The 27,589-nt window shown below is 36.2% G+C and overlaps 1 protein-coding gene across 11 annotated transcripts in view; it reads left to right on the forward strand.

The window, feature by feature from the left end:
- NCOA1 (nuclear receptor coactivator 1) overlaps nt 1-27,589 on the forward strand; it is a 219,117-nt gene that overhangs the window by 86,587 nt on the left and 104,941 nt on the right. For 7 of the 11 annotated variants that reach the window (XM_070379204.1, XM_070379212.1, XM_070379205.1 and 4 more), the window contains exon 3: nt 26,618-26,778. The gene's annotated coding sequence lies outside the window, so the exon portion shown is untranslated. Of the gene's footprint in view, nt 1-3,430; nt 3,486-6,880; nt 6,902-26,617; nt 26,788-27,589 lie in introns of those variants that run through there. The other 4 variants (XM_070379206.1, XM_070379208.1, XM_070379209.1 and 1 more) reach the window with 3 other exon arrangements.

Below are 27,589 nucleotides of genomic sequence, written 5' to 3' on the forward strand. Positions count from 1 at the left end.
TGTAGGCAAATGACCTGATCTCCCAGGCATCAGATTCCTCCTCTGCAACCAAGAATAATTCTACCTTTCTTATAAATCATTCTGAGACATATATGAGACAAAGCATATTAACTTAAGAATGCACATTGCCTGGCACTTGGTGAAGGCTCAGTGAAGGTGGCTCCCATTATTACTATTTGGAATATTTTTCTTGATATCCCAGTAAATACCATTTAGGTTTTAATTTTTCATTAATAGCACATTAACAGAATTTGCAAGTGTGTATTTAATGTCTCTCTTCTCTGTTAGATGTTAAGTTTCATAAAGGCATCTTTATTGTGATGTATCCAGTTGTCTTATACAATGCCTGAAACATGATAGACACTGCATATGTATGAATTAATTAACTTGAGAAGGTTGCTAAGAAGTTTGAAAAGAGAAACATTTGATGAAAACCTCTTGACTAATGAAAGTTAAGAAGAATAAGTTGGGCAGCTTTATATTAAAGCTATAGGTACCTTCTTAGTCTCAAATACTTGTAAGGAACCTTATGCTTTTAATTTGTTTTTCCCAAGTAAACTGCTCTGCTGGAAAGCAAATTCACTGACTTCCTGGCAAGGATATTAGTTGAGTTTATAAGATACTGTTCATTGTAAAGGACTAAATCAGCTTTGGGGGACCACTCTTGGATAAGATAAACTGATCCATTGAGGTACTCGATCTGTGGGGCTAAGCGATTAAGCACCTCAATAGCAGTCTTGAGGCCGTTGTCCAGCCATCAGTCTGTCTATCTCTTGTTACTTTACCTAGCTTCATTTAATGAAAATCAGGAAAACTGTTTTTCTCCTCAAATTGCTATCCCCTCCTACTTTTTTTGTACTGTTTTGAAGCAGTAACCATGGTTACTAGTAAGCTCCTTGGAGCTTAGAAAACATTAGTCAGTTTCACAGCTGGAGGTAGAGTGATCTAGATAAAAGCAGAAGAAAAAAGCTGACTGTGGTTTTTTTCCTTCTCTTGGAACTGAGTTCTTTCAATGGGGAGCACTTCACATAAAGTGAAATGTTCTTTATTCCCACCAGTATGACCATGTTTTCATTTAAATTAACAGTAGGCTAGCACCTGGCTCCTTTTTAGAGTCAGGAAAGGGAGATAATGCTACCACTCACCTGCCCTCCACCTGAATCTCCTCCCTCTCTACCCTCTTCTCTCTCTTCTCTATTTCTTTACACCTCCCCCGGGCCAGTAGTGAGTGAAGTAATACTGACATTTGAGGCCCAGATGGATAAGGTTATGAAGTTGCAGCTTTGGATTAACGGGGTGGGTAAGGGGAGGAGTGAAGGAGCACTAAAATCTTGGTATAATGGTGAAGTGAAAGTCGCTCGGTTGTGTCCGACTCTTCGCCACCTCATGGACTATACAGTCCATGGGATTCTCCGGGCCAGGATACTGGAGTGGGTAGCCTTTCCCTTCTCCACGGGATCTTCCCAACCCAGAGATCAAACCCAGGTCTCCTGCATTGCAGGCGGATTCTTTACCAGCTGATCCACAAGGAAAGCTCAAGAATATTGAAGTGGGTAGCCTATCCCTTCTCCAGTGGTATAGTGTTCAGTTCAGTTCAGTCCCTCAGTCGTGTCCCACTCTTTGCGACCCCATGAATCGCAGCATGCCAGGCCTCCCTGTCCATCACCAACTCCTGGAGTTCACTCAAACTCATGTCCATCGAGTTGGTGATGCCATCCAGCCGTCTCATTCTCTGTCCTCCCCTTCTCCTCCTGCCCCCAATCCCTCCCAGCATCAGGGTCTTTTCCAATGAGTCAACTCTTCGCATGAGGTGGCCAAAGTATTGGAGTTTCAGCTTCAGCATCAGTCCTTCCAATGAACACCCAGGACTGATCTCCTTTAGAACGGACTGGTTGGATCTCCTTGCGGTCCAAGGGACTCTCAAGAGTCTTCTCCAACACCACAGTTCAAAAGCATCAATTCTTCGGCACTGAGCTTTCTTCACAGTCCAACTCTTATATCCATACATGACCACTGGAAAAACCATAGCCTTGACTAGATGGACCTTTGTTGGCAAAGTAATGTCTCTGCTTTTCAATATATTATCTAGGTTGGTCATAACTTTCCTTCTAAGGAGTAAGCGTCTTTTAATTTCATGGCTACAGTCACCATCTGCAGTGATTTTGGAGCCCCAAAAAAATAAAGTCTGACACTGTTTCCACTGTTTCCCCATCTATTTCCCATGAAGTGATGGGACCGGGTGCCATGATCTTCGTTTTCTGAATGTTGAGCTTTAAGCCAACTTTTTACCAGGAGCATATTTGGCAGGACCAAGGACCACCTCTTGTGAGAGGGCCAGAATAAGTGATTTCTAGAAGTAAATTTTGAGGGATGGTGGTATTCAGAAGAGAAAGGAAATCTATATTTATTAAGCATCTAGTATGCACATCTGGAGCTTCCCAGGTGGTACAGTAGTAAAGAATCCACCTGCCAATGCAGGAGACCCAAGAGACACGGGTTCAGTCCCTGAATTGGGAAGATCCCCTGGAGTAGAAACTGAACTAAGGAAATGGCAACCAATTCCAGTATTCTTACCTGGCAATCTCATGGACAGAGGGGCCTGGCAGGCTATAGTCCATGGGATTGCAGAGTCGAACACAACTGAGTGTGCATGTGCACACATGCACACACATGTGCTCACACACACACACACACACGAAGTACCTGCATAGTACTTTCTACTGTATTATGCTGTCTCTTACTCTAGGCTGTGAAAGGACTCTGAAAAATTTAGAATAGCTGATTTATACCATCTTGTTTCTTGGTGTGATCTAGATCAGGAGTTGGCAGACTACAGTCTGTGAGCCAGATCCTGCCTACAGTCTGTTTTCAGTAAAGTTTTATTAGAACATAGCCACCATGCTCATTCATTTTTGTGTAGTCTATGATTGCTTCTATACGTTGAAGGCAGAATTGAGTACTTGCTATCCTGTACAGAGACTGGATAGCCTGTAAAACCTGATGTATTGCTGTCTGGCCTTTTACAGAAAAATCTGCTAACCCCTGATCTAGATGAGCTGGATCAGTTCTTCTTGGACCAGGTACAGGAAGGGTTATATTGGGAGAAAACACACTCATAGGCTGCACTCCTGTGGACATTAGAATAGTGGCATCTTGAAGGGACGATGCTGGGGATTTGGATAAAACTGGTGGGCTTTCTGGCCATTTTTAGTCATAAGCCCAAACCTAACTTGTGAGAGGAAACTTTAAATGTGACCTTTGTATTTTGTTTTTGACATTTCTTTACCATCTTCTGTTCCTACATGCATAGCTGTAGTCTCAAATGAACTTAACTCCAATTCTGTTTCCTACACTTCCATAAATGTAAACTTAACTATTTTAATTGGAAATGAACTTGGAGATCATGTGCTCCGATATCCTTATTTTACAGACTCCAGAAACTGAGTTCCTAAGAAGTTATCTTATACCTGATGTCACAAAAGCAGGTTAGTTGCAAATCCTGGGAATAAAGCTCTGATTTTTTTTTACTAATTTCCTGCTGTCTTGCATAAAGGAATTTACATATGAAGTCTACCCTCACCCATTTATCTGCAGCTCCAAGAAATCTTCTTAGAAATCTAAAGAAACAACCAAAGAGGAGAGAAGTGCTAAATCTAGATTCTAATTTAACTCTGCTACTGGTTATCATTTTTAGTAAGTGTACCAATCTTTGATAAACAGAAGACTCTAGAAGATAAATTAGGCTTGTAAGGATGACTGTAAATTAAGTTCCAGATATTTGCTGGGAAATATACAAGTTATTCAAGTAAACACAGTAATTCCTCAGTAATTTGTAAATAAAACATTGTAGAAGCAAGAATCCCTATTGCTATAAGTGGAGTATGTAATTGTGTTTAAATGTTTTTCTTTTGTGAATTGTACAAACTGTAATTTATAATAAAAGTTTTAATTTATGACTTCCTAATCTAATGAAAAAATCTTCCTTAAGAAAATTAAATATTGTTTAACTAAAAACACAAAAAGAAATATGCCAGAAATTGTAGCCATTTTACTTTTATATTCCTGATAGGGATATTGCCATAACAACTGGAGCAGAGTCATTACGTATTTTCCTTAAATTCAGTACTGGAAAAACCTCTCCCTTTATTGCATCAGAAAATAATAAAAGAATTTCTTCTTGCTAGTTCCCCAGGGACCCATTTTAGACAGGAGAAATCCTAACAGCAGCATGCACACACACACAAAAATCTACATTGGAACCTCTGCTGTAAGAGCAGATATTAGTATCCTTTTGGCTTATTCTGAAGATGATTTGTAAAACCTTAACACCAATATTAGATGCATGTATTTAATTAATCTTTACAGAATTGTATAATTGTTTCTTTTTCCCCTCTGTGTGCTAAGTCTGGCCCCTCTACTTTCTTTCTTTTTACATTGGAAAAGTTAATTTTTTCTCTTAGCAATGTAAAATAATGAGCAAATTCAAGTTGCAGCTTAATAGACTTAACCTATCTTAATTATAAATTATAATGTGATGAAACCATTAAACTCAAAATACATGACTGCTATTTAATCTTTCAGAAATTTAAGCCATTTTAGCAATTAAATATTTTGTATTTCATTTATATATTTATTGGAGGCCTATCTCCAAATGGATTGTCCAAATAAAAAATCAAAAGGAACACCTATTTGTTTAAATTTGGAATTCCTAAGTAAATATTTTTGTTACAGTTGGTTCATTAGAATTGAGATTGAGATATAATCATAAGGGTGTCAGTTAATCTGGAACGCTTGATTTACCAGCATAGCTTAATTATCTAAGCTAGTCGTTTTCAGTTCTTCAAAACCAGGTTTCTCTTTGATAGTCATAGAAGTAATTGATTCCTCTTTGCTATTACTTGAAATTTAAAGTACATTTCATTTGTTAAAAAAAACCCAGAAGATTTAGGTACAAAGTGCTTTTTTCCCCCTCCAAACTTGGTAACATGTCCCCAGTTTACTGAATTCTATATAAATTTACAGAACAGAAATTTATAATATGTGTTCCTTGCACCACTTCAGAGGGTCATTAAACTTTCTGATACTAAAAAAAAAAAAACAACTTTCTGATACTATATACAAAGTTTTGTCCTTGTTAAAATTATTTTGAGGTAAAGTGTCTGGCTTTTTATTGAAGTCTCAAAGCTGTCTATCACCCAAAGTCAAAAAGCATTTTTTAATAAGGCTTCTAGAAGCTTCTTGCCTTCCAAAGGAATAGTGAAGGTAAATTTGCTTTGCTTTCTGTAGAATCTTGGCATGACCAACTTCAGTGTTTCATAGGTGAGGAAATGGAAGCTCCTAGAAGTTAAGTGACTTACTCAAGGATATTGTAGTTAAATCCTTGTTTAATTAACGTGGGTTCCCCTAGGGCTCTTGTGGCACCCTAATAGATTTCTTAGGACTTTTTTAACCTTCCAGCTTAGGCACAAAGGTTGTTGAACTTTCAACTTGGCAGCAAGATATTTGAATACAAATGTTTTTTGTATTTTATAGGTGCAATAGAGATCTCTCATAATTTGCTCCAGGTGTTTCATGAAACATTAGCATGATACTCTTTATGTAGTTTCTTAGAGGATCTGTATATGGAGGGCCTCTAAAGTCCCAAAGGAAAATCTCTGAGTCTTCATAAAAAAGCAGTGCTCATATGAAAATATAGGAGCAAGGTCATGAGAGACTCCAGACTAAGAAATCTCAGGCCTGTGAACATTTTGTTCATTCATTTAACATTTTGTTCATTCATTCATGTTTATTATGTGCACACTATGGGACTATAGGTTTAACTAGTTGATAAAGAATACTTGTGATAAAATATGAGATTGTGTTCATTTAATAATACCACCAGTTTAATTAATGTTAGAAGATGCTTTCCTTTATAATTACTAACCCAAAGAAAAAAATACTGTACAATGATATTGACAGGCATTTTATATAATGGTCATTAATACACCAATCTGACAGAGTCGTGAAATATTATAAATTCTCAGACTACTGGTAATTAAGGAGATCTCCTTGTTTAAATATAAGACCAATCCAGGGGGAGAAAAAAAATTTTGTTTCGTTTACCATGTTACACTATCTGATAAAGATTTAACTATTATTCTTAAGTTAATTTTTTAATGTTTAAATTTAGTGGTCATATTTTACATTGTGAACATAGACCTGAATTTTTATATTTCTTGGTAATATATGGTAGTGTAGTTGTAAGTGTGAAAAAAGTGTGTGGCAAATTAATTGGAAGTATCCTTAAATGAACTTAAATTTCAGTCACTCTTCATGTATACTTAAGGTGCTTTCAAAATAAGGATTTTATGATTTAATAGGCATTTCAAAGATCGAAAGACTAATCCCATTTTACAGTGTTTATTTTACATAGTATGCTTGAGATTTATGAACTGTGAGATTTGTGTGTCTTTCCAATTTGAGTTAATCAGTTTGGCCTTTTAAACTGGGAAAAGATTCTTCAACATTCTAAATCTTACTCTTAAGATTCCTTAGCCAGTTCTTACAAAGTAATCACTCCAGAGGAATAGTAACAATGTAGTATTTATATTGTGCTTGTTTTCACATTCTGTTCTTTTAAAATGTTTTTACTTTATTTTTGTATTTTTAAGGTATATAATTGGTTTCCAAGGGTGACTCTTATGATGAATGATATTTTCATTAATAGGCAGTTAAGATTCAATTGATGTAGGAGCTTCAGTTAATGTATGAGTCCCTTCCCTGTGCTCCATGAATAGTATCTTGAGCTCATAACCTTATAATATTTATTATTTTATTTTAATTATTTGTTTCTTCATCTAGACCACACCAACTCCCAAGTCCTTGAGAAGAGGAATCTAGATCAACTTTGAATCTTCAGAATGTATGATAGCACGCAGCAGACAGTATATGTTTTAAATGAATAAATTGAGGGACTACACACATTACAGAGAGTCATCTGCTTTATTCAGAGTCTCCTGATTTAAATGTTAATGTCATGGAAAAAAACCCAAACAAACAAACCCTTCACAGTGACATCTAGACTGGTGTTTGACTGTATATCTGGACACTGTGGCTTAGCCAAGTTGACACATAAAATTAACCATATAGGTACCACGTAAGTAATTTCAGTGGGGGAAGAAGATTCCTTAGTATTTTGATAAATTAGCTATAAAAATTGAAATTAGTGTAAGAAATATCAAATTAAAATTAAAAGGAAACATGCATGGCTGTGGTTGCTGCTGTTGCTGCTATGTCGCTTCAGTCATGTCTGACTCTGTGCCACCCCATAGACGGCAGCCCATCAGGCTGCCCCGTCCCTGGGATTCTCCAGGCAAGAACACTGGAGGGGGTTGCCATTTCCTTCTCCAATGCATGAAAGTGAAAAGTGAAAGTGAAGTCGCTCAGTCGTGTCCAAGTCTTAGCGACCGCATGGACTGCAGCCTACCAGGCTCCTCCGTCCATGGGATTTTCCAGGCAAGAGTACTGGAGTAGGGTGCCATTGCCTTCTGCGATTGCTGTGGCTAGGAATATATTTGTATAATAGAATTTTTATGTCAGTGCAGCATGAGAAAACAAAGCATATGAACAAGTATAACGTAATACATAATAGAAAATGTTCAAGAAACAATGATCAAAATGGGGTTGAAGGCAAGTATTCTTAAAAAATAGAAATTTTGATCAAATTTTGAAGAAAGTATCAGTCCAGTTCAGTTCGGTCGCTCAGTCGTGTCCAACTCTTTGCGACCCCATGAATCGCAGCACGCCAGGCCACCCTGTCCATCACCAACTCCTGGAGTTCACCCAAACTCTTGTCCATCGAGTCAGTGATGCCATCCAGCCATCTCATCCTCTGTCATCCCCTTCTCCTACTGCCCCCAATCCTTCCCAGCATCAGAGCCTTTTCCAATGAGTCAGCTCTTCACACGAGGTGACCAAAGTATTGGAGTTTCAGCTTTAGCATCAATGCTTCCAAAGAACACCCAGCACTGATTTCCTTTAGAATGGATTGGTTGGATCTCCTTGCAGTCCAAGGGGCTCTCAAGAGTCTTCTCCAACACCACAGTTCAAAAGCATCAATTCTTCAGTGTTCAGCTTTCTTCACAGTCCAACTTTCACATCCATACGTGACCACAGGAAAAACCATAGCCTTGACTAGACGGACCTTTGTTGGCAAAGTAATATCTCTGCTTTTCAATACGCTGTCTAGGTTGGTCATAACTTTCCTTCCAAGGAATAAGTGTCTTTTAATTTCATGGCTGCAGTCACCATCTACAGTGATTTTGGAGCCCCCCAAAATAAAATCTGACACTGTTTCCCCATCTATTTCTCATGAAGTGATGGGACCAGATGCCATGATCTTAGTTTTCTAAATGTTGAGCTTTAAGCCAACATTTTTACTCTCCTCTTTCACTTTCATGAAGACGCTTTTTAGTTCCTCTTCACTTTCTGCCATAAGGGTGGTGTCATCTGCATATCTGAGGTTATTGATATTTCTCCCAGCAATCTTGATTCCAGCTTGTGCTTCTTCCAGACCAGCATTTCTCATGATGTACTCTGCATAGAAGTTAAATAAGCAGGGTGACAATATACAGCCTTGACGTACTCCTTTTCCTATTTGGAGCCTGTCTGTTGTTCCATGTCCAGTTCTAACTGTTGCTTCCTGACCTGCATATAGGTTTCTCAAGAGGCAGGTCAGGTGGTCTAGTATTCCTATCTCTTTCAGAATTTTCCACAGTTTATTGTGATCCACACAGTCAAAGGCTTTGGCATAGTCAATAAAGCAGAAATAGATCTTTTTCTGGAACTCTCGTGCTTTTTCCATGATCCAGCAGATGTTGGCAATTTGATCTCTGGTTCCTCTGCCTTTACTGAAACCAGCTTGAACATCTGGAAGTTCACAGTTCACATACTCCTGAAGCCTGGCTTGGAGAATTTTGAGCATTACTTTACTAGCGTGTGAGATGAGTGCAATTCTGTGGTAGTTTGAGCATTCTTTGGCATTGCCTTTCTTTGGGATTGGAATGAAAACTGACCTTTTCCAGTCCTGTGGCTACTGCTGAGTTTTCCAAATTTGCTGGCATATTGAGTGCAGCACTTTCACAGCATCATCTTTCAGGATTTGAAATAGCTCCACTGGAATTCCATCACCTCCACTAGCTTTATTCATAGTGATGCTTCCTAAGGCCCACTTGACTTCACATTCCAGGATGTCTGGCTCTAGGTGAGTGATCACACCATTGTGATTATCTTGGTTGTGAAGATCTTTTTTGTATTGTTCTTCTGTGTATTCTTGCCACCTCTTTTTAATATCTTCTGCTTCTGTTAGGTCCATACCATTTCTGTCCTTTATTGAGCCCATCTTTGCATGAAATGTTCCCTTGGTATCTCTAATTTTCTTGAAGAGCTCTCTCATCTTTCCCATTCTGTTGTTTTCCTCTATTTCTTTGCATTGATCGCTGAGGAAGGCTTTCTTATCTCTCCTTGCTATTCTTTGGAACTCTGCATTCGAATGCTTATATCTTTCCTTTTCTCCTTTGCTTTTCGCTTCTCTTCTTTTCACAGCTATTTGTAAGGCCTCCCCAGAAAGTATATGGCTATGCATATATGTGGAATTGGGGGATAATCCCAGTAATTAGAATATTAAAGCCTTGTGAGTAACTGAGAGAAGAAAAGACAGGAGAAACTAAAGGGGGGCCTTGAATATACATTTTATAGTTTTTAGCTGGGAATTACAAAAAACTTGTGAGGAATAATTAGGAGGAAAGTAAGTAAATAAAAAACATTTCTTAAGGTACTGTTCTGTGTGTATAATGCACTAAAGTGGTTTATAAGCCCATGTACATTATTTGAGAACCTTGGCAAAGATTTGTAAATAGAGAATCCCCAGATCTCTTAGCGACTGATGAGAGAATTGACAGAACTTTGTGATTTAATGTTGGAGACACATTTAAGAGAGATACACTAATTTTGTCTAAATTGGCAGTCTGGTGCCATGAGAATAATGTTGTTAATTTTGACAGTGATATGAAAATATAGAAAGTGGACAGGTAGACTATGATGAATGATATATAGATAAGTCTCAAGGGGTATTCGGTAGGATAAAAGTTACTATATATTGTACTATAATATTCTAATATTTTTCTCTGAGGCATAAAATATAGTACTTTCTTATTAAGGAATTTTATTCTACTTGGTGAAACCAGCATACTTTTATTATAAACTTTATAGTGTGAAGTTTAATATTTGAAGATAGCAGACATGAAATTACTGGTTAATCATCTCTAACCATCACATGTATAGTTAGTGTGTACTGTAACAAAGACCATTAAAACTGTAGAAGTTCAAAGTGAGAGGGTAGTTAAGACTATTGTCTGGGAAGAATTTATGACAGGTATCAGATTTAAGCTCTTATATATAGGATTTGAAATATTTTACAAAATGGGGATAATAGAGCAAATGGAAAGCCCCACAAGTTGAAGGTTTAGTGATGACTAAAAGGTACTACATATTTTAAATAAGACTTTGTTAATTTGGATATCTTGTAACTTACACACAGCTTTTATCTGCTTATTATAAATGATTAATCATTTTTATATGACCTGCAACTGTAGCATCATCAGTTGTATAATTTACCTTTCTTTCCCTCTCAGTTCCCGTTCTCTACTTTAATCTGTCAGTGTCAAAAATTCCTTAAAAATCTAGTCACTTCTTGAGGTAGCATTGAGATTATATGTTATTTCCTTTTGGTCAATCTTTATTTTGTCATTACACTGTACATTCCTTTGTTTTCATTAGTTTGATTTGCCCCTAGTCCCAAGTGGCATTAATCGAGATATTTCTTGGTTCAGAGCCAAATATTCCTACTGTTGTCATTGTGCTTGAGCCTGTCTTCTCTTGCTTTCTTTCCAGATAGGAGCTTCTTTAAATGATGGTATTTCTTCTTGTGCCTGCTTCTCAAGCCCCATCTAATTTCTCTTCTCCAAACCTCATTGCCTCTTACTGTTATTACTCCCATGGTAAATCTCTTTGGATTGCATTTATAGCAGTTTTTATGATATGCATAGAATTTGAATTACTGAAATAAAACTGTTTTCCATTACCTCAGTTAATATTGGGTATCTCAGTTTTCATCCAGTCAGATGATTTTTCATTATAATTAGTCAGTGTTTTCAAGGTTTCAGTATAAGTTATCATCTTGCAGTACAAAAATGATATCTGATATTAAGGTTTGTCACAAAGTTAGTCAGAGATAGAATATTTAAAATGTGTAGTATACATGGAAAAATTTCCATAATTCTGTAGCATCAGTATTTTAAAAAATAATACTGTTGATTTATAATCAAACAATGAAGCTACACTTTAAATAATGCTGGGAGAAAAGGATTTAATAGCTCCTTAACATCCTAATGCTACTTCTTGCCCTGACAGTTTTATTCATTGGAATTCCTCTGGAGATCATTCTGTGGAAAACAACTCCTCCTTTTTCCCACCTTTACTCAGGAGGGCAGAATACAAGTATTTCTTCCTTTGCTTGTACTTTAATCTTGCTTAGAGCTATTTCGTCTTCATCACTTAATTGTTCATTGTTAATACTTCTGTAGTTTCAAAAAATAACCACTGTGGTCACAATTCAGGAAGAGCATTGAGACTTCCACGTGGCTGTCAGTTAGAATTTACTGAATGGTCATATGATTGGGGAAGTAATTGGATGGTTAACTGCTAAAAGTTTTTAAATAAACTCTAAATTCTTCACTACATTTATGTGATAACCAGTAGTTTCTTGAATAGTTATCTAGGTAATCAAGACAATGTATTTTGATTAATAAATAAGAAAAGAAATAGGGTTAGCTGAATATTTGAAAACATTGAAGTTATTCTCCATAAAATACTGTTCTGTAATCTCCTTAATCCATTTAATAAAAATTTATTGCCTTCCATTAGAAAGTAGACATAAAATATTGTTTAGTATGTTAATACGGACCAAGCAGTAGTATAAATACCAGCCTAAGAAATAGAATTTTACCAATACAGTGGAAACTCCCAGTGTTAATAAACCTTTCTCAGCACATCCTCATTTTGTTACCTTCTAAATGTAAACACTATACTGAATTTTGTGACTGTTATTTTTTAATTTAAAATACATTTTACATATATATCTATACTTAAGTAATATATTCTTCTGGGGCTTCCCAGGTGGCACTAGTGGTAAAGAAGCCATCTGGCAATGCAGGAGACATAAGAGAGGCAGGTTTGATCCTTGGGTTGGGAAGATACTCTGAAGGAGGGCATAGTAATCCACTCCAGTATTCTTGCCTGGAGAATCCTATGGACAGAGGAACCTGGTGGGCTATAGTCCATAGGGTCGCAAAATGTTGGACATGACTGAAGCGACTTAACACACACACACATACTCTATTGATTCATTCATTTTTGAACAGTATAAAAGCAGTATATTGTATGTGTTCTTCTTAAGATCTACTTTTAAGATTCATTTGCATTGCTCTGTAGCACATTTATTTTCATAACTAGTTATGAATATGTGATGAATTATTTTATCCTGTTTTTGTTTTTGCTATTATGAACAATATTTCAGTGAGTTTCTTACAGTATCTAGTGGTATATACATGTACAGGCATTTCCACCTAGGAATAGAATTGCTAGGTCATAGAGTATATATATATATATATTTGCACGTTCAGTTTTAGCGCTAAATTGTTTTCCAGCTTGGTTTGTTGCACAGGGTGGCTAGATATACACTAAAAATTTCCTCTTCTTCTTGGGCACAGAGTTAGGTTGTATTTTCCACCTCCCTTGCATTAGGAATGTCTATTTAAATGACTTCTAGTCTCTAGAACGGAGAAGGCAATGGCACCCCACTCCAGTACTCTTGCCTGGAAAATCCCATGGACGGAGGAGCCTGGTAGGCTGCAGTCCATGGGGTCGCTAGGAGTCAGACATGACTGAGCGACTTCACTTTCACTTTTCACTTTAATGCATTGGAGAAGGAAATGGCAACCCACTCCAGTGTTCTTGCCTGGAGAATCCCAGGGACGGGGGAGCCTGGTGGGCTGCCGTCTACGGGGTCGCACAGAGTCGGACACGACTGAAGCGACTTAGCAGCAGCAGCAGCAGCAGCAGTCTCTAGAATGTGAGTAAAAGTAATGTATGCCACCTTTAGACTTAGTCCTCAAAATTATGCTATGTGTGATAAGCCAGTTTCTTGTTTCCCATTTTCTGGCCAAGTTTTCTTTCATACTAATTCTTTCACCTCCTGTTATATATACTATGCTAGAAAGACTAAGTATTCCCTGTACAAGTGGAATGCAGGTTGTGATTAGTGAATGTCCTTGACTTGTTTCTGTTTTTAAAGTGTATGCTTCATATATTTCACAGTTATCTACAGTATTTTCTGTGTTCTCTAGATATCCTTTATAAACTAAAGTGTTTCTTAAAAATCTTAATGATTTTTCTAAAAATTTTATCAGAAGTGTTGAAGTTAATCAGGTGTTTTACCAGTAACTTTTGGAGTCATCACTTGGCTCTTCTCCTTTGATCTGTTAATTTTGTGAATAATATTTATGAATTATTTGTGAATAATATTTATAATAATATTTATTATGTCTTTGGAATATTCCTATTCCATACTTCTATTCCTAAACTCAGATTGATAAATCTTCCATTCATTTGTTAATAAAAGTTTGCTTTCACTATCTACATTTTTTTGGGATTCTTAGTTTGAATATATTCATAGTAAGGGTATAATGGATGTAACTAAGGGTCTGGTAAAGATGTAACGACTATTTCTGAGTTCAAAGTATCCTTCGATCCAAGGAATACCTAATAGATACATTTATTAAGTAATTAGGTCAAAAAAGTTAATAAGTATGTATGTGCTAGCAACTTAGCAGCTGTTTGAAAAAATAATACACATGAATTCAAAGAAGTAATATTTTAATTTTATTCTTAAATGACCGCAGTTGCTTACTAATAGGATGTGTGCATCTGAGAGTACTGCATAACTTCTCACATCTTGGGCTTAGCTTGGGCACTGCGACCCTCATTTCCTGTTTCATGTTGATTTCCACATGGTGCTTGCTTTTTATCACAGCACCTACCATAAACTCAGATTCACAACAAAAAGAGGTCATCAGAAGGAATGCAGTGTGATTTACTGTTGCAATTGTGAAACAATATGTGATAGCTGATAGATGTGTAGATATGTGTTGCTGTTATCCTCAAAGGGATTGAGATTGTTTTGTCAGGTTCAAAATAATTCTTGAAACTGGACATTATGGTCTCTCTGCTCTCAACTTCTGGTTTTCCTCTTATCTTTATTCATTTTCTTTCTTTCTTTCTTTTTGTTACTTGATCTTCTGGCTATAACTGCCCCCTTCTTTAAATATGGGAATGTTTCCAGAGTAATCCATTCTCCTCTCGACATACTTTTTCTTGGTCCTCTCATCTATTCCATTATTATCAATATGTCATTGATTCTGAAGACCTTTATATCCCTCTACTTTGGAAGTCAGCTAGACAGATCTACTTGGATGTCATATTCATAATTAATGTGTACATAACTGAAAATTCATTAGCTTCTCTCTCAGACATCTGTTATCTCCTGTAAACTCAGTCTTGGCTAAATGTCTTTAATATACACCTAGACTCCTATTACAGGACACTTGGTGTTTGTAGGACTTATTTAGAGAATATAATCCTGAATGAAAGTAAAGTTTTAGCCAGAAAGATGCCTCATCATAGCATTGTTTTTAATAGCAAAAAATTGGAACTAAAGTCCCACACTCTGCTTAAAAACTCTCTCACACACACACAAGAATATTTTACAGACAATGTAAAAGAATATTTTAATAACACGAGAAGTTGTGTGTATAAAAATTTAGTGGACTTCCCTGTTGGTCCTGTGGTTAAGAATCTGCCTGCCCACACAGGGTGCATGGGCTCGATTCCTGCTCAGGGAAGATTCCACATGCCATGGGGCAACTAAGCCTATGTGCCTCAACTGCTGGAGTCTGTAAGTCCTTGCTATGCAGCAAGAGATGCCATCACAATGTGAAATCTGAGCACCACAACTGGAGAGTAGCCCCGGCTGCTGCAACTAGAGAAAGCCTGCATGCAGCAAGCAAGATCGAGCACAGCTGAAAAGAAATAAAATTAATAATAAAATTATGTTAAAAATTTAATGAATAGAGATGCTCTTAATATGTGCACTGATCATTAAAACTGTAAAGAATTATATGTGTATTCTATATTTGTAGAATAGATATATAAATGTTTGCATTAATTCTAGAAAAACATGAATTATTTTCATAATTCATACATGCTGACAATTGGGGCTCTCTTTTTCACCTCTTCCTCTTGTTGGTTTAGTCCAATGTCTCATTCAACCCCACTGTTGCTGCACTGGTTCAGCTGCTCAATGTATCAGAACTAGTCTATTAAAACAGCCCCCTTCACTCTGTTGCTCAGCTGCCAGAACTGTCTTCCTGAACATCTTGATTGGTTGGGTTCTTCCTTTGCTTAATCTTTCCAGTTTAGGTAACTAAATGTTACATCTCCAAATCCATCAGGAGTAGAGTGAGTTTTGAATCTTTTCCCATGTTATTGTCTGAAGGCTTTCAGCCTACTGGAATTTGACCAACTCCAAGATGGCATATAAGATTTTCTTTTAACCCTAACCAAGTCACTTCTGACCAGAGAGCAGATAGTCATGCCAGATTGGGGTTAGAGGAGGGAAGAAAGAAAGGGAAACAGTGGGAGGGAAAATAAAAATTGAACTCAGGTGTTTGCAAATCTTTGCTCTCTGCTCATCCCTTACGTTCTGCCTCTGCAACCTGTCACACATTGTCCTTGCTTGGTGGACTTTTGTTTGTTTGTTTGTTTTCTATTGGAGGGACAATTTATTGGTTTTCTTGAGTATTTAGTCAGTAAGAACAAATAGCCAAATAAAGAAAATCCATCCATTTTAGTGCCAATTATTATATCAGCAAATCCTATTAGGAGTATTTATTGAAGCATGTCATGCTAATAGTCCCAGAGTGTAATTATACTTGCAGATTTTTCTTGCTTTCAGGGAGTCTCTAACATGTTCCAGATGGTTAAATAGGAAAGAGTAGACATTTTGTACTGTCTTTTTAATTATGATTAGGAATTTGATGTTACTTACTACTTGCATTACATTATTGCTTTTGTTAGATCTAAACATGAGAGGAATTTAAACAAAATGTGTTTTTTTTTAAAACTCTTCTACTATGGTCAACAGTTAACAGGACCTTTCATAGATTCTTTTCCCTCTGTTAAATTGTTTAATTACTTTAAGCATCATTAAAGTGAGATAATTACATTATAATGTAATCCTTAATTTATTCTTGGAAAGCATTCACTTGGGTTTGTTTTAGACTTAAAATTACATGGCATGGTGAACTTTCTTGAAAGAATTTACATGAGACCGAAATAGTTATTTTCCAAACTTTCAAAGGTTCTTTGACCCTTTTCATAAACTAATATGACCCTGGATTCGGAATTCGTGTGATGTATACTTTAAATTTTGCCAATAATGATAGTGATGACTTTCATTCGTCTATTCATACTCTCTTGTCTGCCTTTAATGGACTATCCAGCTTCTCCCATTTGAAAGGCAGTTTACCAAAGATTAGGCATATAGCCTTTCATTTTGGAATAGAAATATTAATGAATCATAGGGATCCAGACTCAAAATCCTTGACTTCATTATGGCCTTACATTAACCAGTTTGCTAATTGGTTAGTTGACCTGAAGAAATATGTTGTTTTTCAATAAGAAATAGAATACTCTATCATTCAGTTTAACTGCCTATGTGTTTTCATAATATAATTGTTGTGTGGTGGGGGGACAAATTGTTCTTCCTTAGACTACCATTCTCTGTCCTTGGAGCTCTTTTCAAGAGTTCTTGCAAAGTAGAAAACAAGTAAGAAACATAAAAAATGTAATACCAACATTATTTTTTGGTGATGAATAAAACCAAGCCATTCCTAAAGATTTTATTGGAGTGAAAGGGGTAGTTTACACTGTGTCATCCAGCAAGACTTCCCCTCTGCTACTGCTGCTGCTAAGTCGCTTCAGTCGTGTCCGACTCTGTGCGACCCCATAGACGGCAGCCCACCAGGGTCCCCATCCCTGGATTCTCCAGGCAAGAACACTGGAGTGGGTTGCCATTTCCTTCTCCAATGCATGAAAGTGAAAAGTGAAAGTGAAGTCGCTTAGTCGTGTCCTACTCTTAGTGACCCCATGGACTGCAGCCTTCCAGGCTCTTCCATCCATGGGATTTTCCAGGCAAGAGTACTGGAGTGGGGTGCCGTTGCCTTCTCCGAACTTCCCCTCAGTTGCTTTTAAATATCTTTGTTCCTTCTCAGACTTTCTTGTTTCTTATTAAGCTACTACATCTTCATCTCTTCTTGATCTTCTCTCCCCCAAACTCTTCCATTTTAGTAGAGTTGCTCTTTAGGAAAGAACTAAACTGTTGTAGTCTAGGTGTTACATTTCATCTTTAGCTCTTTGAATATGGATTCTTTCCAAAACCTGGTGTTTTCTCTTGCAGTATGACAAAAGCAGAGAGGTAAATTATGTTGCAGAATGATGCCACAGAAATAGGCATTCTCCAATTAGTAGAGACTAATCTAACAGTTTTACTACTTTCATCTTTCTTTCCTCCCTGTGTTCTCAACACCAAACCTTTGCCTAATCCCTTATGTTAATAATCTAGTTTGTCCCCCTCATGCCATTCATACTCCTCTTGAATTTGTTTAGGAAGATTTGTAATGTCCTTTGAGCACTTTAATGATCCTCATTCTCTTTGAGCTTTCAACTTCACTGCCATTCTTGAATTAGAACAGATTCATTAATTCCACAAATTAAACTTCTTAAATGTTGTATACCTACTCTGTGCTGGTTTAAAAATGTGCACCTGGTGTTTTACAGTGTAGTGAGGAAGGTAAGTGGTATACATAATCACACAAACAAATATGTAAGAAATATATTTTTTTAATTCTATGAAGAAAAAGTTGCAACTGTCATGGAGGGCTGATTTTGATTACTGGGGTAAGAGAAATTGAATTGGAGTTAAAGCTTGAACAATGAATAAGGAATTGAGCAGGTGAAGAAAACAGGAGGGATTATTCACAGCAGAGATTGTATTGTAGTGAAGGCCATGGAATGGGGAAAAAAGACTGGGGAATGGAGAGGAATTGAAGGACAGATTAGTGTGGCTCTAGTGTAGTGTGCTGTGTGTTGTGAGTTTTGGGTTTTGTCATATGTGAGATAAAACTTCATGGAAAGAGTCTAAGCAGAAATAGGGTGTTGGATTTGTATCTCTGTTGATTGATGATTTATTTTTGAAATAGACCAGATGGGGCTTGGTGAGTAACATACACAGGGTATGAGAGTGAAAAAGATTTCAGGGGTGATAACTGAGATTCTGGTAGCAATTGCTTTGAAAATAACTTATCTCCAAAACAGATGTATTTATAAGAATTATTAGTATTAAAATCCATTGTTTTAGGCTTTTCAGTATTTATCTCTTTAATGTGAGTATAAAAGTAGATGTAAGAGTCATTAATATTTTAGATTTAGTAGTTGATATGCAGAGTGTTTAAACACACAATTTTGGTTTTAAGGTGTTTTTGCCCTTTTTTAAGGGGAGCAAGTAATCAAAATTAACATACATTAAGGTATGATCCCTGGGGAAAAGGAAATGGCAAGCCACTCCAGTATTATTGCCTAGAGAATCTCATGGACAGAAGAGCCTGGTTGGCCACAGTCCATGGGATCACAAAAAGAGTTGGACACAACTTAATGACTAAACAACAGCAACATTAAATGTTTAGTCTCCAAACAACTGTTGAGTAGGTACAAATATTATCCTTGTTTTTGTAGTTGAGGAAACTGATGCATGGAGAGGTTAAGGTCAGAAAGTTGGTAATGGTGGAGTTGGGCTCCAGAGCCCATACTTGATAATACTTTATTACTACTGTTTGTTTCTAAGGCAAACCATTCAATATCACAGTAATTCAAGTCTGTGCCCCAACCAGTAATGCTGAAGAAGCTGAAGTTGAACGGTTCTATGAAGACCTACAAGACCTTCTGGAACTAACACCCCCAAAAGATGTCCTTTTCATTATAGGGGACTGAGATGCAAAAGTAGGAAGACAAGAAATACCTGGAGTAACAGGCAAATTTGGCCTTGGAGTACAGAATGAAGCAGGGCAAAGGCTAATAGACTTTTGCCAAGAGAACGCACTGGTCATAGCAAACACCCTTTTCCAACAACACAAGAGAAGACTCTACACATGGACATCACCAGATGATCAACACCAAAATCAGATTGATTATATTCTTTGCAGCCAAAAATGGAGAAGCTCTATACAGTCAGCAAAAACAAGAGCTGACTGTGGTTCAGATCATGAACTCCTTATTGCCAAATTCAGACTTAAATTGACGAAAGTAGGGAAAACCACTAGACCATCCAGGTATGACCTAAATCAAATCTATTACAATTATACAGTGGAAGTGAGCAATAGATTTAAGGGACTAGTTCTGATAGAGTGCCTGGTGAACTATGGATGGAGGTTCGTGACATTGTACAGGAGACGGATCAAGACCATCCCCAATTAAAAGAAATGCAAAAAAGCAAAATGGCTGTCTGAGGAGGCCTTACAAATAGCTGTGAAAAGAAGAGAAGCAAAAAGGAAAGATATACCCATTTGAGTGCAGAGTTCCAAAGAATAGAAAGGAGAGATAAGAGCGTTCCTCAGTGATCAATGCAAAGGAATAGAGGAAAACAATTGAATGGAAAAGAATAGAGATCTCTTCCAGAAAATTAGAGATACCAAGGGAACATTTCATGCAAAGATGGGCTCAATAAAGGACAGAAGTAGTATGGACCTAACAGAAGCAGAAGATATTAAGAAGAGGTGGCAGGAATACACAGAAGAACTGTACAAAAAAGATCTTCATGGCCCAGATAATCACAGTAGTGTGATCACGCACCTAGAGCCAGACATCCTGGAATGTGAAGTCAAGTGGGCCTTAGGAAGCATCACTACAAACAAAGCTAGTGGAGATGATGGAATTCCAGTTGAGCTATTTCAAATCCTGAAAGATGATGCTGTGAAAGTGCTGCACTCAATATGCCAGCAAATTTGGAAAACTCAGCAGTGGCCACAGGACTGGAAAAGTCAGTTTTCATTCCAGTCCCTAAGAAAAGCAATGCCAAAGAATGCTCAAACTACCACACAATTGCACTCATCTCACACGCTAGTAAAGTAATGCTCAAAATTCTCCAAGCCAGGCTTCAGCAGTACATGAACCGAGAACTTCCAGATGTTCAAGCTGGTTTCAGTAAAGGCAGAGGAACCAGAGATCAAATTGCCAACATCCGCTGGATCATGGAAAAAGCACGAGAGTTCCAGAAAAACATCTATTTCTGCTTTATTGACTATGCCAAAGCCTTTGACTGTGTGGATCACAATAAACTGTGGAAGATTCTGGAAAAGATGGGAATACCAGACCACCTGACCTGCCTCTTGAGAAACCTGTATGCAGGTCAGGAAGGTGTGGTTAGGAATGGACATGGAACAACAGACTGGCTCCAAATAGGAAAAGGAGTACGTCAAGGCTGTATATTGTCACCCTGCTTATTTAACTTCTATGCAGAGTACATCATTAGAAACTCTGGTCTGGAAGAAGCACAAGCTGGAATCAAGATTGCCGGGAGAAATATCAATAACCTCAGATATGCAGATGACACCACCCTTTTGGCAGAAAGTGAAGAACTAAAGAGCCTCTTCATGAATGTGAAAGAGGAGCATGAAAAGGTTGGCTTAAAGCTCAACATTCAGAAAACTAAGATCATGGCATCTGTTCCCATCACTTCATGGCAAATCGATGGGGGAACAGTGGAAACAGTGTCAGACTTTATATTTTTGGGCTCCAAAATCACTGCAGATGGTAACTGCAGCCATGAAATTAAAAGACGCTTACTCCTTGGAAGGAAAGTTATGACTCACCTAGACAGCATATTAAAAAGCAGAGACATTACTTTGCCAACAAAGGTCCATCTAGTCAAAGCTTTAGTGTTTCTAGTAGTCATGTATGGATTGTGAGAGTTGTACTATAAAGAAAGCTGAGTGCCGAAGAATTGATGCTTTTGAACTGTGGTGTTGGAGAAGACTCTTGAGAGTCCCTTGGACTGCAAGAGATCCAACCAGTCCATCCTCTAGGAAATCAGTCCTGAGTGTTCATTGGAAGGACTGATGTTGAAGCTGAAACTCCAATACTTTGGCCACCTGATGCAAAGAACTGCTCATTGGAAGAGACCCTGATGCTAGGAAAGATTGAAGGCGGAAGGAGAAGGGGACGACAAAGGATGAGATGTTTAGATGGCATCACTGACTCAGTGGACATGAGTTCGGGTAAAGTCCAAGAGTTAGTGATGGACAGGGAGGCCTGGCGTGCTGCAGTCCATGGGGTTGCAAAGAGTCAGACAGACTGAGCGACTGAACTGAACTGAACCACCTGGATTTTCAGAAGGGACTGTGGTTGCCTGTAGGCAGATGTGAATAGCTGGATCTGGTCAGTTTATTTAACTAATGTGAGGTTTCAGTGTATCAATATACTAGGCTTTGCTAATCCATGCTGTTATTGATGTGCACCTGGATTGTTCCTATTTTTTGCTCTCATAAACATTGCTAACATGAATATTTTTCTTCACGTCTCTTGTTGCACATGGTTATGAAAAATTTCCCTACAGTCATTGTCTGTAGTGCTGATTCACTGTAGAATACTTGCCATTTACCAAGATTTGTTTCCCAGCTCCGTCCCTTTGGAACTCTTGTTCTTATCAAAAAACGACATTTTACCTATCTTTCCAACGTAATGCAATTTTATCTTCTAACAATACCTATGCATTTACCCAGATTTTTAAGACACCCCAAAAATTGTGTGAAGAAATAAGTACTTTTCTGGAGAGAAATGGCAAGATTTTCATAAACACATTTTGTAATCATAAGAACAATGAAGTCAGTCTTCTAAAAATTGAAGATTAACAAGAAAAAATAAGCAAATATTGTCATTTTATTAAGAAGAACAGTTCTGTTTTTAAAGTCTTGATTTTCTTTTAGGCCTTCTCTTAACAGTGTTAATAAGAAAAGACAACTATATACTGTAGAGAAGTCAAATAAGTAAACTTTATAGATATTCAAAAACTGTTATGGATGGCTTGATTTCAAATTTCATTTAGATCGTTTTTGTCTTTGGTTTGGATAGTATGACTTTTGTGTCATCACTAATAGAAAAGTTGGTGGCATCATTTTTTTCTTCATTCTTTCATAAAAATCTTTCGATCCATCCCAAGGAAAAAAACTTATTTTTTCCACAGTTTTTTAGGTGCCCTTTTACTTCTTAAAGTTTATTTTAGGTAGAATTAATAAGAACACAGATGTAACTTTGGAATCTTAACTTCATGTAACCAAAATAATTTATAATTGCCACTAATGTTAATGGTTTATTTATAACAACCTATTATTGGATGACAGCATAGCTGAACTAAGCTATTAATCCCAGCACACTGGGAGTTTTGGCTAACGTTATCCCTTTCTCTCCTCATCAAAAAGTATATCATAAAGAAGAAAAATTAAATAACTTTATGATAAAGACAACCTTCAATCTGCACTAATTTTATTAAAGTACCTTATATACATTGTAATTTTAATATATATAGTATACAGTTTAAGCATGTGTATTTTAAAGTATAAAACATCAGTGTATATTGTTTATGGATGGATAGAAAAAATTTGACCAGAAGATATATATATTAAATTTATGCCAGTGGTTATCTCTATCAAAAGGAAGGGGAGTAGGCTTTGTATGAGTGTGGGGACTTCTGATTTATTGATAATACTTCATTAAAATGCATCAAAAATATTTACTGTCATTACTTCTGGGTGGTAGATCCATAGATATTCCTTTGTTCTATTTCTCTCTATATTTAAAAATTCTGGCCCTGTACCTCTGCCTGACTCCAGAGTAACAAAGGAAGAAGAGTGTTTTATAGATTTCCTTTTTTACTCTTTCTATATATTAAGTGCATTATAGGTATTTTTCTATCACCTTGTTTCCTCATGTGATTCTTAAATCAGATTGAATTTAACAGATTAAACTGAATAATTTATTAAACGAAATTAAAGGAATTGAGGTTGCTGCACTAGCCAGCACTTGGGGCAGAATTGGAAGCAGATAATGAAGACAGAAAGGCCTTACCCGTAAGGAGAGAATTGGAACAAGTAATGGGAAGCCTCCAGGCACGAGGGTCTATAAGGAGTTTGTACCGTCCATATCAGATCTCCTGCTTTGGGCTCCTGGGGGTGAGAGAAGACTTAAAATACTGAACTCTGGATAGCACAGATAATACATAATAAATACTAGAGAGAGATGTTTTAAAAACAGTAAGCTTATTAATTTCATAATAACAAACATCAGATCATCAGCAGTACTCTTTTTCTCCCTATTTATTCATATGCCTCCTGTCTTTTTTGGTTCTCAGTGTATTAGCTTTCTCTTGGTTTTCATATTTTTTGCTTCTCATTGTCTACATATCTTTTTGGAGTATAGATTTATCTTGTGCTTTTCTGTCTTCATGCAGTCTCTGAGTGAGTATGCTCAGCCTCCCTTCTCAGCACTGTTTCTGTATTCCCTCACATGTTTGGCCATGAGTCATCAGGACCCTCAGTCATTAGCAGGATCCATCTGGCTTCAGTTACTGCCTGGTTTTAAAAAAGTACCTGTAAAAACTCGCAGGTTTTATGGAAGACAGTGGCATTATTTCACAAAGATTTTATCTGCAGTGTTAACTACACAAATGATTTTTGAGGAATGCTCTTCCTTGAAAGGCAGAAAACGACAGAACCTGGGTTTGTGGTTGACTAGATGAAAAAATGCCGTCTTTGCTGTATTCAATTACTACTTTCCATTTCTTACGCAGATTTACCTAGGGAAATTCAAAGATGAAAGAACACAAAGTAGTAATTGTGAGGAATCTCATCATCTAAGAAATATTTTATAGCACTGTTGATTATAGATGCAAATAAGCTAGATATATACAGTGAGAAAAACCCAACTAAGTACAATATAAATTGGACTAACCTAACTATAAATTCCTGTCTTTAATAGTTTAAATAAACTATGTCAATGTGAAGAGCCAGTCCAAGTTTCTTTGCATTTTCAAATTGTGTGTTTAAATCAAGGAAAGAAGAAAAAAAATCTTGAAAATATGAAAAACACTTAGTTTAATTTAGAGGGACTATAAGAGATAAGCACTTTTGGATCCAGTCATAGAATCATCCAATTTTCTAACATTAGATAGACATTCCACTTTAATCTGGAATTCATCATTGGGGAAATCATGATTAAGAGAAAATATAGTCTTTATTTAAAGAGCAAAAGCCTCAAGCATTTAAAACCTCCATTATAAATATATAATAAAACAAAAACAGATTTATATTCTTTGATCATAAAATGCACTAGATATGCAAAAAGTAAACAACTAATTTTATTTTTGAGTATATGAATTAATTTGGAGGAGAATTTACATCTTAATGCTATTGAGTCTTAGTGAACCCCTGAAAAAAGATTTTCTTAGTCTTACCTCAAGTATTAATAATTTTTTTTTATCTTTTCAAAACGTCAGCTTTTGGTTTTAAATTTTTTCAGTTGTCCAGTCTTCATATTTGGTATTGTTTTGACTTTAAGTTCACCAACTTATTTTTGTGCCATCACAAATCTGTTAAGCTTGTCCAGTGAATTGAAAAATTTCAATGTTGAACTAGTTCTTCAATTTCCATTTACTTCTGTTTTATAGTTTCCATTTGCTCCCAGTATTTCCCATCTGTTAACTTATTATAACATCTTGAACATATTCATAATAACTTCTTTAACATCCTTATCAGCTAATTTCAACTGATTATCTTATGATAGATTTCTATAGACCCCCACTTTTGTTACCCTGATTTTGAATTGCAATTTCTAGCTTCTTTGCATGTTTAGTAATTTTTTTATTCTATACTGGATGTTGTGGATACTATTGTGGATTGTTATTTTTTCCTGAAGAGTATTGATTTTTGTTCTAGTAGACAACTAAATTACTGGCTAGTAAATACACACTTACTGAACAATCCAGTTGTATTTAAAATTCTGGATGTTTATCCCAGAAGAATGAAAACCTATATTCACACAGAAACCTGTACACAAATATTTATAGCAGCTTTATTCATAATTGCCCCAATTTGAAAACAACCCAAATGTACCTCAACAGTGAATGGTGGAAAAGAAACTGGTACCTTCAAACCATGGAGCAATAAAAAGCAACAAACAATTTTTATATGCAACAAGTTGGATGGATATCAAAGGCATTATACTGAGTGAAAAAGGCATTACAAAATATTTCGATACTTGATTCAAGTATGGAATTGATTTAATTTCTATAATATTCTCAAAGTGACAAAATTATAGAAATGGGGGCAGATAAGTGGTTACTAAGGAGCTAAGAAAAAGGGAGTGAGGAGTGTGTGATTATAAACAGCAAAAGGGAATCTCAGTTGTGGTATGGTTGTATGGAGCTACTTGGAATCTCCCTGTGCATGAGCAATTCGGAGGATCAACCAAGGATTTAAGGAACATTTGTATACAGATTTAAGGTACCCCACCCCTTGCTCTGCTGCCCTTCTTACCATGATTTTCTCCTCTTGTTGTCTAGCATTCTGTCAGCTCTGAACTACATTCTCCAATGCTTCAAGCCAGAGAGACAGTGGTTTTCTCCCTTAGGCCTAGCCTCCCTGTAGTACTTAGGGGTATACTGGTAAGAGTTCTCTGTGAGTATAGATCTTATTCAGTACGATTCCTTTCTTTCAGTTATCAAATTCCCCACATTTCTGCCTTCTTTTGGTCACTTTTCCATGTCTTTGAGTAAATTTTATTTTGTCCAGATTTTTTTGTCCATTGTTATCTGTGGGCAAGTTAGTCCAATACAAGATCATTCATCCTTACTAGAAACAGAAGTCAATGAAATTTATTTTTAGGTATTATGAATCTAAAAAGTTTGTACACTTTTTCAATAAAAGATTTGAAAGTAAAATACCATAGTATCTTTAATATATAATGGGAAGTGTTACAGAAATGAAAGAATTAAATGCAAACTGAAAACATTAAAAATCAGAATTTATAGGTAGAAAGAAAGATAAACATACAAATGCAGCCAGAAACCTTTTTTTAAAAGACATATAAATGGGTGTCTCAGACCATTAAGGGCAGAATGCAAGTATGTATTACTTAAGCAGCAGTCTTAAATAGAAATATATATATAGTTACCAGAAGGACTTTAGTTGTGAAATCAGATATTCATCCATTGTCTTTTGGAAGTATTTTTCCATTTGGCCTGAAAAGTTGTGTCTTTTTTTTTTAACTTAACATTTCTGACCTTTATTATTTCTTAGAAAATAAAATAATAATCTAACCTCCCTTCTGCTTTTATTTTTTTGCCTCTCCTTTGTTGTAGTTGTTTGCATAACTGGCCTTAAATGAGGTAAGAGTGAAGAGACTTACTAGAGCCATCTCTGGAAAAGAGTGTTCCCCCATTCCACTGGAAACTACCCTACGGAGCACCATATTTGACCATATCTGTTTTGAGGACTCATTATGAACAAAGAAGTCTCCCAGGTAGGAACTGTAAGTCTGTTTTTAAAGAACTTTGTGGAAAGAGACAGACATTGCCATTTTTGTCACTTAATTTTTGTCTATATGACCATAACTTAATTTTTTAAAAGCTATTGCCTTTTTGCTAGTTTACTATAAACTGTTCTACTGTGCACATGCAAGTAAATATCAAATACCTATTTTGTTGTTTAAAGATAGCTGTAGTCAGGAGACTGATTTTAATCTTTATTTTTTTTAATGCCAGTGTATTTTTCACAAGTTAGAACAATGTGAAACTGATTTTTGGAAGACATGTATAGTGTATCTACAGTTACCCCATGTCCTTTTAAGATAACTGGAATCATCTAGTTTTACAGATCTACAAGGAAACGTTGAGGATATTTGAGGGTATTTTTGCCAAATTGTTTTAATAAGATAGCTACTATAAAACGTGTTTCATGTGCTGACTGTTTTTCCTAAATGGAGTATTTTCACAAGGCAAATGCATTTGTATTTATTTCTTATGTTAAAAAATTAAATTTTAAATTAAGTATGAGGAATTTAAAATACTGGGTTTAAAACTTATTTTGTTTTCTTCTTCTTATCTACTTGCTAATAGAAAACCAAAAAATACTTTTTTACCCTTTCCCCAAACTTATTCTTTTCCATCTAGGAAAAAAATGCAAAGGTTGGAAACATTGTTTCTTGATCTGTGGAATAAACTTTTAGTGGTAAACATAATTTTGTTAAATACATTGTTTCAAACTTTATATATTTTTGGAAGTTAAGTTGCCAAGTCCTTGATAATGTCTTTATTATTAGTGTAATAAATTTA

This window comes from Bos mutus, chromosome 11 (assembly GCF_027580195.1).
Source record: "Bos mutus isolate GX-2022 chromosome 11, NWIPB_WYAK_1.1, whole genome shotgun sequence".
NCBI lineage: Eukaryota > Metazoa > Chordata > Mammalia > Artiodactyla > Bovidae > Bos > Bos mutus.